The 15,666-nt window shown below is 48.4% G+C and overlaps 1 long non-coding RNA gene across 1 annotated transcript in view; it reads right to left on the minus strand.

Annotated features, from left to right (window-relative positions):
• Positions 1-15,666, minus strand: part of LOC145542251 (uncharacterized) — a 209,883-nt gene that overhangs the window by 150,381 nt on the left and 43,836 nt on the right. The gene's annotated exons all lie outside the window — the stretch shown is intronic.

Raw genomic sequence — 15,666 nt, forward strand, 5'->3', positions numbered from 1 at the left:
AAAACTCAAGCCTTCAGATCTCACTAATGGGCAGCCCTCTATGTCTCAGCTGTCAGCAGACTTCTAGAAGACTCCCCTTAGTTCCCTGAAGACTTAGTTCTTAATCCTCTTCATTAACACGGCAGCATCATTCTTGGTTATAATATCCACATATGGATGATCCTGGGTAATCCGGTTTTTCCTTTAACTGTGCCCACCAGCCCCCAGCCCTAATTGCTTCTCCCTAATGAGTCAGTCATGACTGCCACCTGCTGTCCCAAGCTTATTCCTTGTAGCTGTCTGGACACTAGCAACCCTGCAACCCCTCCAGGACCTCCATCCATCCATCCAACAAGCTCCCTCCATCCTCATTCTTCTCATCTTCACTTCCCCTTCTCACTAAGCTTAGCACCCGGAGTCCATCATGACCACTTCCTCACCTGTTACCTTGACTCCTCTCCTCTCCCTCCTTTAGTGCCCTCGTCCCCTCCTGAGCCTTAACCTGTGCATCTGAACACGGCCAGAGGAAAACATATGACCGTGAGGACCAGTCACTTTAAATGAATGGCCACAAGATGGAGGGGATACATGTGCACTGACGGCTGATTCACACTCTTGAACAGCAGAATCCAACACAACATTGTAAAGCAACTCTACTCCAATTAAGATTAAAAAACAGATGAATGGCCACCCATCCCAAGTGGGTGCACTCGGCCATCTGCCACATTGCCCTAAGCCCTTCATTCTGTGCAGCATCATCACCTCTGCCTTCAAATCACCCACATCCCCTCTGCTAGTGCCCTTGCTTCTACTTTTTCTGACAACATAGAAGAAACCACAACCAAAACCAGAAGACAAATCCTTCCATGCATTCTTATCTCCCCACTTACCAAGCTAATGGGTATATCTGTGCCCATTCAAACCTTTCCTGGAGCCTTCCTATTTTTACGGATTAATTTTCTGTCCTCCTGGATAAAGCTCATTATTCCATTTGACCCTGGATCCCACAAGTTCTTTCCTGTTTGGAGCTATCATTTCAACAACCCTGCCATCGCTCCCCATCATCCATTTTTCCATCCCTCCTGCATCGTCTCTATCAGAATATACAATGCTACATTATCTCCCACCTTAAAAAGAGGAGCCCTTCTTTGACCCTACCTTCATGCAGCAGACTCCGGTTCGATTCCTGGGTTGGGAAGATCCCCTGGAAAAAGGAAAGGCTATCTATTCCAGTATTCTGGCCTGGAGTATATACCCTGTATAGCCCATGGAGTCGAAAAGAGTCAGACACAACTGAACCACTTTCACATTCACTTTCACTTTCATGTTTAGTTACTGGAATTTTTCTGCTTTTCTTTAAAAGGTAAATTCTTGAAGGAGTTGGAGACACCGAGTTTGGACAGTTGCTCTCCCAGGCCCTCTTGAACCCATGACCACCTGGTTCTGACCCCACTTACTCCTCCAATGAAGGTCATGCTCCTACGAAGGTCACATCCCATGGTCAGTTCTCAGAGCCTGCTCTATTTGACACAGACTCCCCCACCCCATCCCCACTCTCTACATCTCGTGTCCTCCTACCCCACTGGCCATGCCCCCCCTTTCACCTCCTCCTTTGGTTCTGTTTCACCCTTCCAGCCTCTAAATGCTGGAGGACCCAAGGCTCCATCCTGGAAACTCTTCTCTGGCTGGCTGATTAAACCCCAAACCTTGGCTTCCTAAACCATCTGCAGCTGATACTCTATTCCTGAACTCTAGACTCCTGCCTCTCCACCTGGACACCAAAGATTCTCTCCAACTTAACATGTCTTAAATCAAACTCTCATTTCTATGTCGGCAAAACTTATTCTCCTCCACTTCAACAAGTGGCAGCTCCATCCTTTCAGCACCAGAAGCCTAAAGAGCATCCTGCCGGCACCCTCTGCCCTCACGGCCCGTGTCCACTCTACCCATGATCCCACTGGCTCTTCAAAGGAAACTAATACTGTCTCCCTCCCCAGATTTCTTTCTTTTTCTCTAGACCACACAGCTATCTGATAATTTTGTTTGTTTATTGACTGCCTTCATCAAGAATTATTTCTTTAGAGAAGGGGCTATACTCTCTGATACATACATGAACGCATGCCAAGTCGCTTCAGTCGTGTCCGACTCTTTCCGACCCTATGGACTGTAGCCCACCAGGCTCCTCTGTCCGTGGGATTCTCCAGGCAGGAATACTGGAGTGGGCAGCCATTGCCTTCTCCAGGGGATCTTCCCCACCCATAGACTGAACCCACGTCTCTTATGTCTCCTGCACTAACAGGCACTAGTGCCACCTGGGAAGCCCAATGTATACATATACAAATATATTCACCACTATGTCCCCAGAGTCTGGAGAAGTGCCTACTACCTAGGGTGTGCTCAATGCTATTTGAATGAATGAAAGAATAAGGAGATGAATACATTTCTTCAATGAGGTTTGACACTCTACTTTGCATAAAGAGCTGAGCTGAGACCGCTGCTTTGTTGTAAATGAGAGAAATGTGTTTAGTGACAGAAGCTTTCTTGTACTTTACCATCCACCCCAGTCTCAACTCCTTATAATTAACCTGAGGATTCTTCTCCAAGCTGTCAGGCCTCAACTGTTCTTGGCTTTCAGACTAAATCAACCATTTCCTTGTTGTATCAAAGAATATGACCCAAGAGTTCTCTTATTTTGATGTCCCAGGTCATCCTGCGAGCATCCTTTACATTTCTGTTGAATCTTTACCTGACCAAACTGCCCTCCACTGCCCCCTCATTAACATCTTTTTCTCACTCCTATCCTGCTTTTCATGAAAGTTTAGTTTTGCCAACAAACTCTTTAGTCACATCTTTCTTTGCTGGAGCACCATTCCCTTAGTTTCTCAAATTCCCTTAAGATTACAGGATTAAGGGTCAAAGATGAGAATCTGGGGAAAAGAAAATGCTTTGATATAAACCTGACAGAGAAAAGGAGAAATGTGTAAGCCTTTTTTCCATACCTGTTTCTTTTCAACTGTACTGCAAGCTTGCAGCTCAGTTCCTACTCTGAAAACTCTGAAAAAATCAAATCTTAAAACTGAAAGGATTCAGTGACTTCCCTGGTGGTCCAGTGGCTAAGACTGTATGTTCCCAAAGCAAGGGGCCCAGGTTCCATCCCTGGTTAGGGAATGAGATTCCACATGCTGCAACTAAGACCTGGTGTAGCCAAATAAATAAACTAAATGGTTTTTAAAAAAATTAAAGGCCTCAGAAAGTCTCAAACTTTCATGTCAAGACAACAAATATCAACGGCCAAATCCCAGTTGTACCAGCAGTTAGTTTGTGGAATCGACCACCTTTTTTTTTTTTCTTTTCCTAGCTGAGAAATCCAAGTGTCCCTAATGACGAAATATACCAGTACAGACTCAAAGAGGCATTCCAAGGAACCCAACCAAAATGTGTTCCCTCCTCCAAGCAGCTCTCCCAGATTGCATCTGGGACTAAAGACTTCTCCTCATAAGGTGTACTGAGGTCACTGATCTTGGACTCAATCCCGTCTGCTTTGGTAGCCATTTTCCTCTGTGCCACCTTGGTCTTTCTAAACAATGAGATCTGTGAGGTATGAAATCTTTGCATTTTTAAATATCCACCTTCTACAGTACAGAACAGATCCCTAACAAGGCTTTGATAAGTGAACACAAGAACGGAAAAGGTAAGAGGGAACAGATCACCTGACCATCTCAGAAAAAGCAAATTATATTCTGACTTTGGGATTCCCTCAGGGGAGGGAGGATGTTTTGATGACTGCTGTCTCCTGTACTTGTCTCAGAACCCATCTTTCTCCTTCTCATAGTTTATCATGGAGATTCAGCTCCACCACAAATCCCAGAGCAGCCTCCAGACACATCTCTTGTACTAGAATTTTGTTCCAAAGTCCTGAGTCACTTCAAGTGCTTTAACAAGCAGCCTCCAGTCCCAAAGAGATGTGGCTGAGTCTCACTCCTCTAAAGTGGGAAAAACAGTAGCCCAGGACTGAGGACAGTCGGGGCATCCGCACTCATCATGAGGAGGGTGAAGGGTCCCAGGGAGGGAGGACCCAGTCCCTAGCCCCTGGAGAGAAGCCATCCCTCCCTCTTCATGCCTTAAGCTCCAATCCCATATCCTTGGCTGCCTGATGCTGCCTCCAGGAGAAGACATATCTATCCAACAAGGCAGAAACAAGTTGGTTCTACAGCAGCGTTAGTTATAATAGCCCGGAAGTGGAAGCAACTCAAGTGTAGCTATCAGCAGATGAACAAAGAAAGAGGTGTGGTGGATCCATACCATGGAATATTCAGTTCAGTTCAGTTCAGTCATTCAGTCGTGTCTGACCTTTTGTGACCCCATGGACTACAGCACGCCAGGCCTTCCTCTCCATCACCAACTCCCGGAGTTTACTCAAACTCATGTCCACTGAGTCGGTGATGCCATCCAACCATCTCATCCTCTGTTGTCTCCTTCTTCTCCTGCCTTCAATCTTTCCCAGCATCAGGGTCTTTTCAAATGAGTCAGCTCTTTGCATCAGGTGGCCAAAGGATTGGAGTTTCAGTTTCAACATCAGTCCTTCCAATGAACACACAGGACTGATCTCCTTTAGGATGGACTGGCTGGATCTCCTTGCAGTCCAAGCGACTCTCAAGAGTCTTCTCTAACACCACAGTTCAAAAGCATCAATTCTTTGGCACTCAGCTTTCTTTACAGTGCAACTCTCACATCCATACATGACTACTGAAAAACCATAGCTTTGACTAGATGGACCTATGTTGGCAAAGTAATGTCTGCTTTTTAATATGCTGTCTAGGTTGGTCATAACTTACCTGCCAAGGAGTAAACATATTTTAATTTCCTGGCTGCAGTCAGCATCTGCAGTGATTTTGGAGCCCAGAAAAATAAAGTCAGCCACTGTTTCCACTGTTTCTCCACCTACTTGCCATGAAGTGATGGGACCAGATGCCATGATCTTAGTTTTCTGAATGTTGAGCTTTAAGCCAACTTTTTCACTCTCCTCTTTCACCTTCATCAAGAGGCTCTTTAGTTCTTCTTCACTTTCTGCCATAAGGGTGGTGTCATCTGCATATCTGAGGTTATTGATATATCTCCTGGCAGTCTTGATTCCAGCTTGTGCTTCCTCTAGCCCAGTGTTTCTCATGATGTATTCTGCATATAAGTTAAATAAGCAGGGTGACAATATACAGCCTTGACATACTCCTTTTCCTATTTGGAATCAGTCTGTTGTTCCATGTCCAGTTCTAACTGTTGCTTCCTGACCTGCATACAGATTTCTCAGGAGGCAGGTCAGGTGGTCTGGTATTCCCAACTCTTTCAGAATTTTCCACAGTTTATTGTGATCCACACAGTCAAAGGCTTTTGCATCATCAATAAAGCAGAAGTAGATGTTTTTCTGGAAATCTCTTGCTTTTTCGATGATCCAGCAGATGTTGGCAATTTGATCTCTGGTTCCTCTGCTTTTTCTAAAACCAGCTTGAACATCTGGAAGTTCACAGTTCATGTATTGTTTAAGCCTGGCTTGGAGAATTTTGAGCATTACTTTACTAGCGTGTGAGATGAGTGCAATCGTGCGGTACTTTGAGCATTCTTTGGCATTGCCTTTCTTTGGGATTGGAATGAAAACTGACCTTTGCCAGTCCTGTGGCCACTGCTGAGTTTTCCAGATTTGCTGGCATATTGAGTGCAGCACTTCCACAGCATCACCTTTGAGGATTTGAAATAGCTCAACTGGAATTCCATCACCTCCACTAGCTTTGTTCGTAGTGATGCTTTCTAAGGCCCACTTGACTTCACATTCCAGGATGTCTGGCTCTAGGTGAGTGATCACACCATCGTGATTATCTGGGTCATGAAGATCTTTTTTGTATAGTTCTTCTGTGTATTCTTGCCACCTCTTCTTAATATCTTCTGCTTCTGTTAGGTCTGTACCATTTCTGTCCTTCATTGTGCCCATCTTTGCATGAAATATTCCCTTGGTATCTCTAATTTTCTTGAAGAGACCTTAGTCTTTCCTATTCTATTATTTTCCTCTATTTCTTTGCACTGATCACTGAGGAAGGCTTTCTTATCTCTCCATGCTATTCTTTGGAACTCTGCATTCAAATGGGTATATCTTTCCTTTTTTCTTTTGCCTTTAGCTTCTCTTCTTTTCACAGCTATTTGTAAGGCCTCCTCACACAACCATTTTGCCTTTTTGCATTTGTTTTTCTTGGGGATTGTCTTGATCATTGCCTCTTGTACGATGTCACGAACCTCTCTCCACAGTTCATCAGGCACTCTATCAGATCTAGTCCCTTAAATGTATTTCTCACTTCTACTGTATAATCATAAGGGATTTGATTTAGGTCATGCCTGAATGGTCTAGTAGTTTTCCCTTCTTTCTTCAATTTAAGTCTGAATTTGGCAATAAAGAGTTCATGATCTGAGCCACAGTCAGCTCCCAGTCTAGAGCTTCTCCATCTTTGGCTGCAAAGAATATGATCAATCTGACTTTGGTATTGACCATCTGGTGATGTCCATGTGTAGAGTCTTCTCTTGTGTTTTGGAAGAAGGTGTTTGCTACAACCAGTGCATTCTCTTGGCAAAACTCTATTAGCCTTTGCCCTGTTTCATTCTATACTCCAAGGCCAAATTTGCCTGTTACTCCAGGTGTTTCTTGACTTCCTACTTTTGCATTCCAGTCCCCTATAATGAAAAGGACATCTTTTGGGGGGGGTGGTTCTAAAAGGTCTTGTAGGTCCTCATAGAACCGTTGAACTTCAGCTTCTTCGGCGTTACTGGTCAGGGCATGGACTTGAATTACCGTGATATTGAATAGTTTGCCTTGGAAACGAACAGAGATCATTCTGTCGTTTTTGAGATTGCATCCAAGTACTGCATTTCAGACTCTTTTGTTGACTATGATGGCTACTCCCTTTTTTCCAAGGGATTCTTGCCCACAGTAGTAGATATAATGGTCATCTGAGTTAAATGGAATATTATTCACCATTAAAAAGGAGGGACACTCTGACACGTGCCACAACACTAATGAATCTGAGTGAAATAAGCCTGCCCCTGAAAGATAAGTACTGTTTAATGCCACGTATGAGGTGTAATCGGTCAAATTCACGGAGACAGAAAGCAGAATGGTGGGAGACAGGGGCGGGGAGGGGGCAGAGGGAATCAGAAGCTGTTTAGCATGGACAGAGTTTCAGTTCTGCAAAATGAAGAGAGTTGTGAAGTTGGGGGGTGGTCAGTGCCACTTGTGTGCACATTTAAAAATAGTTTAAGTTTTAACTTTTATGTTCTGTGTGTTTTGCCATAATTTTTTTCAATTGAAAAAACTGGGTTCAGAAAAAAAAAAATCATTTTGGATCAGTAAGAACAGAAAAGGCCACAGGTGAGCATACGTTTGGGTATCTCGACTTTATGTCCAGAGTCAGGAGAGGTCCAGCAGGTGACAGGTGATGGAGAAGCACATTCCGGGAAGGAAGAAAAGAGTAAGAGAAGGCAGGATGACTGGGGACCCAGGGAAGCCTGGGTAGCTGGTGGGGATGGCCTGCATGGAGGGATAACAGGAGGAAAGGATGGGGGAAAAGGCACTCAGGGGAGAGTGTGGAAGACCATTCACATCAGGAGCCTGCCCCTTCCTCACTCAAGGAGAAGACCCCACCCAGGTGCCCAAGGCCTCCAGGGCTCCCTCCATCCCTTGAGGGAATCAGGCCTTACTTTGTCCCAAGACAGAATCGGGACATCACAAAGATCAGAAACTAGGATTTGAGTCCCAGCTCTAGACAGCCAACTACAGTCCCAGAGAGCCAACTAGCTGTCTGAACTTAATTAACCAAGTTATTTACCTTCTGAGACTTGAATTATTCATCTTTACGACAGAGATTGCCATCATTGTTACATACAGGTGTTGGAAGGTCTAAGTGAAAGGAATGTGTAATATGACTGTTAGAGTGGTCATACCACCAGAGGCTCCCTAAAGGCTGTAGTTTGTGTTGTCTGTTGTTCCATTTTTCAATGCTAGATGCATTAGCCAGGAGGATTCAAACGCCTAACAACATGAAACTGCAAGCTGGTCTCGTAGGCACTACAGCACGGTCTGAGGAAATATTATCTTCACAAGATCCCACCTTTGCCCACATAAGGGTAGCCTCCTAATCAGAAATAAATTTTCAATAAAATGTAGTATATACAATATAGCTGATTAAATTATACAAAATTGTAAGTAAGTCTGAATCATAAAGCCATCCAGAGTGTTTCTTGAGAGCTCATCCAAGTAGCATGCAGTCATGTCCCCTCCTTCTTTGTCCCTGGCAAAGAAGCCAGGTCCTAGGTAACCCTGCACAACTGAGATAACCAGCGCTCCCCGTGTCCCTACTAACTTTGGCTCAGAAGTGAGCTTTGCAATGGAAGGTGCAGAGCAGCAGCTCTGCCTCCTTCTGCTGCAGCACGTGTCCACCGCATGACCGTGCACTCTGCCCAGGGGCCCAGTGTGTCCTCCAAGCCTGCTTCATTCCCGGGGCCTCTGGTCTTCGTGACTCTCACTATCTCCAACACTCCCTTCAGACACAAAACACAGCTTCATCTTTGCCGGTTACAAACTTAGGTACGTGACTACGGCAGCACATACAAGGATGAACACATGTGTTCAGAAGGTGTGACCAGCTTCCAAAATCACCCTTTTTCCTCCCACATCCTACCAAACCGCCCCTCCACAGGATAACTTCAGTTGATGTCCTGCGGGTTTAGATTTTCCCAGAGACAGAAGCACCCCTGGTTCCTTTCAGAATTGTTTTGGAATTACTTTCTCGGCAAAAAGAAAATTTTACATGGACCTCCTTGCTGATTTATAAAATCTATACATAAGGGAGAGGTCTATCAGTCTAGTCATATACAAACACTTTATCTTAAATATTTAAAACATTCTTAATAAAACTTAATTTTTACAATGAAAAAAAAATAATACTAGTCGTTAATTTCCTGGCTTTTCTTCACAAGATCTTTACATCTCTATTCCCCAGCCATAAGTAAAGGAAAATTGAGATGTATTCATCAGGGGAACAGTGACATTCCCAAAGAGGGTGACTTTAGAAAGCATTTAAGTATATGGTGCTGTACCAGAAGCTCTGTCACTAAAATAGAATCCAGATACGGGTTGTTACTGTCACTTCATAACTCCTGGTTTGTAGTTTTAGCACTTATCAGAGCCCGGCATTCCCTCTGACGAGGTCTTGTCACTGGGGTACACTGCCACCACGTGGTGGTGAATGCCATCCTCATGTTAAAATTGACCCAATCTGTGCCCGAGATTCACGGGCCAGCTCTTCAGCAAACAGATGAACCGGGGATTGTCTACTGCACAGCAAAAAGTCTAAGCCTTTATCAAAATAGTTTAAGATTATAGATATTGTTTTCAAGGTAATATCAAGCAATTTCAGAAAGAGAAAAGTGTGATAACCACTATCATTTAATTCCAGCAGCCAAACAATAGTCTGAGCTCAAATTTGCCTCAGGTAGAATTCCTCAGAATTCATTTCTTACAGACACTAAGCCCTGAACACAACAGCACATGTTCCGTGACTTCTTTACATAGATTGAGACCATAAACCATGACTGAAAAATGGCAATAGACAGATCATCACAAAGCTGACAGTTTAAGGTTGTGGAGAAGACCACTGCTCTTGCTGGCCCATCCATGACTGCGTTTCCTTCCCAGCAGATGCCCGTTGCCGACAACTGGGCATGCTCCCCAGAAGGAGGCAAGGATGGAGCCTCTGAGGCAAAGACAATAGGCAGATCAGATGGAGCCTGGAGGCCCCTCTGCCTATGATTCCCACAGCAGCAGCGCTGCCATCACAGGCTCTGGCAAAAGCCAGAAAAGTCCATCTTGCTTCCTGGGAGTCCATCAGCGGGAGAACGTAAGTGAGGTTGTTTCAGGTAACAGAAAGTCTCGGAACCAAAGGCCCTCTGCCCATCTTCTCCCCAGTAACCTTCAGGGGCCAGAGCAGCTGGAACCCAGTGGGTGCACCCTGGGCAGGAAGCACCCCACACGAGCTCCGTCCTGCAGGAGCCTACTGAGCTCTTCACTGAGGAAGGTGGGGGTCGTAACCAGGCTCCCTGACCCCGGCTCCAGGCCTCCTGGTAGAGGAGGAAGTGCCAGGGGATGTGAGTCCTGCGAGGGGCTCCAGAAGGCGGGGCTTCCGGGAGAGGACCGTCTGGGGTCAGACCGTCCGGAGCTTGGGTCCACTGACCCCCATGAGCCGGGCCCATCCCTGAGGACTGCTGGCCCCCGTCTCCTCGTCTGTGAGGCCGGGGGCAGTGATGCCACAGCTCCGCAGAGCATCGAGGACCAAGCTCTGTGAGATCCCAGCCAGCCCCCCCTGGGGACGCATGACATTTAAGTGCTGTCACCCTGGAGGTGGACGGGGGTCAGGGGCTCCACCTGCACAGCTTTGCTGCCTTCTGAGTGACAGGCCGTGAAGAGACCCCCTGGGGGGGGGTGCATCTTTGACACACGTCATCGACTTTTCCATCAAGTAGACCTACCCAAGGGGAGGATGTGTGGGTCGAGTGTGTCACCTGGTCCCACGGGATACGGTCAAGTGCAGTCAGCTATGCCTGCCGGGGCCACCTTCTCCCCTCTCAGTGAGGGGACACCACACACGGGGTTGGCACCTCCACCCCCAGGTCACACCCAGATAGGCTGCCTCACTAGGGCACTGGTGACACCAGGAGACCCAGCGGCCACTGCTTTCCCCAGGGACCACGAGAGGCAAGAGATGCCCTGAATTCCCTGAAGGAGCAGAAGCCGTGATGGCGACTGGAGATGCTCATAAGTCCTCTGGCCCACCTCCTCAACAGGTCTGGGTCGCTTCCTCTCCCCACCCATGAATCCACTTGGCCCACGACTGCTCTGCCCAGGAAATGACGTGAAGGTCATGCCACTGCAGCAGGGCCCCTGGCGCCCTGAGCCATCTGCTGGCGAGAACGCCCAGAGAAGCTGATACACGGCCGGCCTGGAGCACCCAGCCTCCCTGCCAGCATGCCAGGGGTGTGGAGAAGCCACCCTGGACCAGGGAAACGTTGGGTCAATGCCCATGAGGTGCTGGATAGACACAGGCCACTCAGAGCACAGAGCCGCGCAGCCATGCCCTGCCTGCCCGAGCTCCTGACCCACAAAGCCAGGAGAATTAATACAACAGGTGCGTCAGGACACAAACACGAGGGACAGGCTGTTACGTGGCAACAGGTCACCAAACCAACCTCTCCTCATCATCCTCCTTGTTCCATTTCACACTGACAGCGAAGTGATGTCATTTATGTTGTGCCTTGGTTGCAAAGAGTTGGACATAACTGAACAGGCAAGCTTACATGCTTATGATTTTAGGTTACTGGGGTTTATTTCATAACCACAGCCCTGTCAGACATCCACCCCCACACACATCCCGAACATGACGACGTGGGGCTGGGAGATTAATACAAGGACCTCGCTCTGCGCTCAGAACCACCACCCCCATCCCTCCCCACCCCCCACCCCACAGCTGGGCATCTATTCAGACAACAGAGCGAGTGTCTGAGCCTCTGCTCGTCAGCATCAGTGTTCTCAGAGGCTCTCAGCCCCTCACATCAAGGCTCCCGCCCCAGCAGAGCACACAGGTCAGGGTGAAGCTGGAAACGTGTTACACACACAACTCCATCTGTGAGCAGGGGAGAAAAGGGATGCCCAAGGCTTCCTGTGGACCCAGGGGGGTTCCGTTACCCCTACCTCCAGGTCTCCTGCAGGAGAAAAGAGGCATCTCAGGCCCTTGTCCTCCCAGAACAGGCTTGGGTTTCAGGACTTGAAAGGGCGCTGCTGGCACGGTGCAGGCCGAGAGTTTTCAATAGCTTCTGGCACGTCAGCCGGACACATTGGAAGACTGTCAGCAGGGACCCTGGAGCCGCTGAGGGCTGAGCTCGGGGCGGCAGCAGGTCAGATAAGATCTGTCTGGCATGCATCCCACAAGCAGAGAGTCCTCTGGAGTCAGTTCCTGTCCATCTTGAGAGACATGGGATCTGGGTGAACAAGGTCCTTCACAGGAGCGTCAGGGGGGCAGGTGTCCACGATCATAAACTCCACTGGGGGATGCAGGGCCTAAACACGTATTAGATTAGAGCATGCAGGCACGTCCCCAGGACTTGTGAAGGTTTTATGCTTCACTGCCACCCGGGCGAGTGTCTTCATAAGGAGGCCCTCAACAATACACAGAGACCCAGACCCACCACCTACAGGGCCGTGGAGACATGGAACAGAAGGCAGGACCTAGCTTGTTCTCATGTCATACAATAATGTGGGGGCTTGTCATGTTTGTAGCACTTTCAGTGTCACCATCTGACAAGGGCTATTGCCGCCCTCTGCAGCTGAGAACACAGCAGTCTATAGAAACCATGACCAAAATAATCCGAGATGGACTCAAAGACGGCCTTTCTGAAGTCACATCTGTGTTCTTCGCACTCCCCTGTCTCCCTGTGGTGAACGGATTTTGTTTTCGCCCTGTTTGTTAAGGCAGAAGTCACAACCTCTTGTTTTAGAAGCAAGAATCCCGGGAACCACCCCTTTCTCCTCCACGGGGCAGGCTTGTGATGTCAAAGTCCCGGGCCTCTGGCGGGGATTCCCCTCATTAGAATCTGATTCCTAGATGCAGAGGACACTGGTGCAGGCCTGTGCCCATTCAGAAGCCCTTCCTCCTGCACAAGTCCCTCTGTATCCTCCTTTCTGTCTCAATCAGGCACTCAGGGATTGGTGCTAGGGACCAAGGAATGTAGACACAGAGCCCCTGTCAAACGTGGAGTTCATTTCAGCCTATGCTGCTTTAATTTCCAATTCATTTCTAAGAGGGATGTTAGATAATCATAAGCAACAACTACTTGATGTAGCAGGATGTTAGGTTATTTCCTGTTGCCTCAGAATTGACAGCCAGGATCCAGAGCTGGGATCGACAAGGACTGAAGTACCATACATTCTAAGAAGCACTGAAAATAACCAGAAACTTCCTGCAGAGCTTACTAGGAAACAGCCAGTATTTCTGCTGTGTTAACCATGTCCTTCATTCTCTGTGTTCTGATACTTTGACAGCAGTGGGCTCTTGCCGACCCTGGAGGGACTTAGTTCCTAGAGATGGTGGAATTGCTGGTCCCTGAGAAACCATTCAAATGCAAACCAGCCAACCCAGAGGCCACACTCCAACTGCTTCTTCTACATCTCACACTCTGGATCACTGTCCTCCCGCCCTAATCACCCAGGGCTGGGTACCAGACAACTGGGACAGCCCTTGTGCCCCACAATCTACTGGAATCATCAAAACCAGCAAGACCTAAGCTGGCTTGGCCCGCCCTGCCTGTTCCTTCCTGCAGAAACCCCAAGAAAGGCTCTTGCCTACTGCACCCTGACCCTTCCTCCTCAGAGCTGACCCTGGTGCCCCCCATGTGGCCCTGTCTTCTGGGCCTCCTGTTTCTAGGGAGCTGAGAGGATAATAAACACTTGACTTCCAGACAGGCATGTCTGTGTCTGCATGTCTCAGCACATGGGATTAAAACAAATCTAGATACCTTAAAAACCCTGGCTGTGCTCCCCAGACACCCCATACCACACTCCCTTCGGAGGAGGAGAAGAGAGCAGAGCTGTAGCTATGGGCTGCCACCAGCCTTGTGCTGAACAAGTCACTTTTCCTGTCTCCTCTCCAGAGTCCAGCGAGGGGAGAGGACCCTTATAACCTCTCATGGGAAGAGGACTGGCCCTCCTTCTCCAGTGGGAGATCTCTATCCTTAACAAACTCGTGTCTATGTGAATGGGAGAAGAGACAACAGGGGCTCATGCAAGCGGGGATTGGCGGCCGTGGGCCTGACCGGGACCCACGAGTTTCCCATGGGCCCGGCGGACACTGGAATGCAGCTGGGCTCAAGCCATCTTTCCGGTACCCCACCAAGAGGGCTGCCTGCCAGCCGGGCGGGCCTTGCTAATGCGGCTGATGGAGAAAGGACAGCGGGCTGGAGCCAGGATGCCCATGTCAGGGAATCGGGCAGTGGGGAGGCCCCACAGGGTGTTCCGAAGAATTCCAGCGGCACCCCGAGAGCGTCAGCCTCTGGGCCTCTGCCAGCCACTCAGAGCTCGTAACTGCCACTCGGAGCTGACCCGAGAAGTGGCAGCAGCCACCTGCGGAGAGGACTGGAAGTGTCCAGGTGAGGGGACGAGGGGACACCGGGGGATGGGGTGGGGCACGGAATGGTTTAATGACTGGGAGCAGTAACAACAACAAAAGAGCTTCTGCGAGCTATTTCTTGATCTGGTTTACTCGAGTGCGTTAGTGAAAATTCAATAAACCCACTATGATTTGTCCACGTTTCTATGTATATGCTATATTCCAATAAAAAAAAAAAATCTACCTTCGAAAGCACACCCAGGACAACACACTTCCTCTCCAGGCCCTGCTCACGCTCCAGGCCCTGGTCTTGCTGATCCTCCCTTAACATTTCCACCCAGCATCTCCCCAACACAGGCACCATGTCCTTAATCCTTAGGGGGGTTCCTTCTCCAGCTCTGGGGAGGGACATTTCTTCACACGTGGGAGATGTTTAGCCCCGACGCAAGAGCCAAGCGGACTCACTGGAACCTTCTCTCTGTGCGGTTCTGCCCTCTCTCATGCATGTGCCCTGTGATACCCACCCAGAGTGTCCCTGCCCTCCCCTCTCTGACTCCCCAGCCCCAGTTCCCCACCCTGGGCTGCAGCTGCACCTACAGGCATTCCTTGGGAAAGTCATGGGGCTCCTCTCCTCTTTCCCCTCCATGGCCCCTGATCTCCAGCTTACAGGGACTCCCCTGGTGGTCCAGTGGCTAAGACTCCGTGCTCCCAATGCAGGGGGCCCAGGCTCTACCCCTGGTCAGGAAACTAGATCTCACAAGCCACAACTAGAAAAGATCCCACATGCTGTAACTAAGACCTGGTGCAGCCCAATAAATAAAAACAATGATCTAGTATTATTTAGGAAAATTAGCAAAACCTTAATATACCAGTTCAGTTCAGTTCAGTCGTTCAGTCGTGTCCGACTCTTTGCGACCCCATGAATTGCATCACACCAGGCCTCTCTGTCCATCACCAACTCCCGGAGTCTACCAAAACCCATGCCCATCGAGTCAGTGATGCCATCCAACCATCTCATCCTCTGTCGTCCCCTTCTCCTCCCGCCCCCAATCCTACCCAGCATTAGGGTCTTTGCCAATGAGTCAACTTTTCGCATGAGGTGGCCGAAGTATTGGAGTTTCATCTTCAACATCAGTCCTTCCAATGAACACCCAGGATTGATCTCTTTTAGGATGGATTGATTGGATCTCCTTGCAGTCCAAGGGACTCTCAAGAGTCTTCTCCAACACCACAGTTCAAAAGCATCAATTCTGCGGTGCTCAACTTTCTTCACCGTCCAACTCTCACATCCATACACGACCACTGGAAAAACCATAGCCTTGACTAGACGGACTTTTGTTGGCAAAGTAATGTCTCTGCTTTTCAGTATGCTATCTAGGTTGGCCATAACCCTCCTTCCAAGGAGTAAGCGTCTTTTAATTTCATGGCTGCAATCACCATACCGGTTATCATCAAGTAAAAAGGGAAAGTAGCCCCCCCCACCCCGCCGCCCAGACTG

This window comes from Giraffa tippelskirchi, chromosome 3 (assembly GCF_054371585.1).
Source record: "Giraffa tippelskirchi isolate mGirTip1 chromosome 3, T2T-mGirTip1v1.2.pri, whole genome shotgun sequence".
NCBI classification, from domain to species: domain Eukaryota; kingdom Metazoa; phylum Chordata; class Mammalia; order Artiodactyla; family Giraffidae; genus Giraffa; species Giraffa tippelskirchi.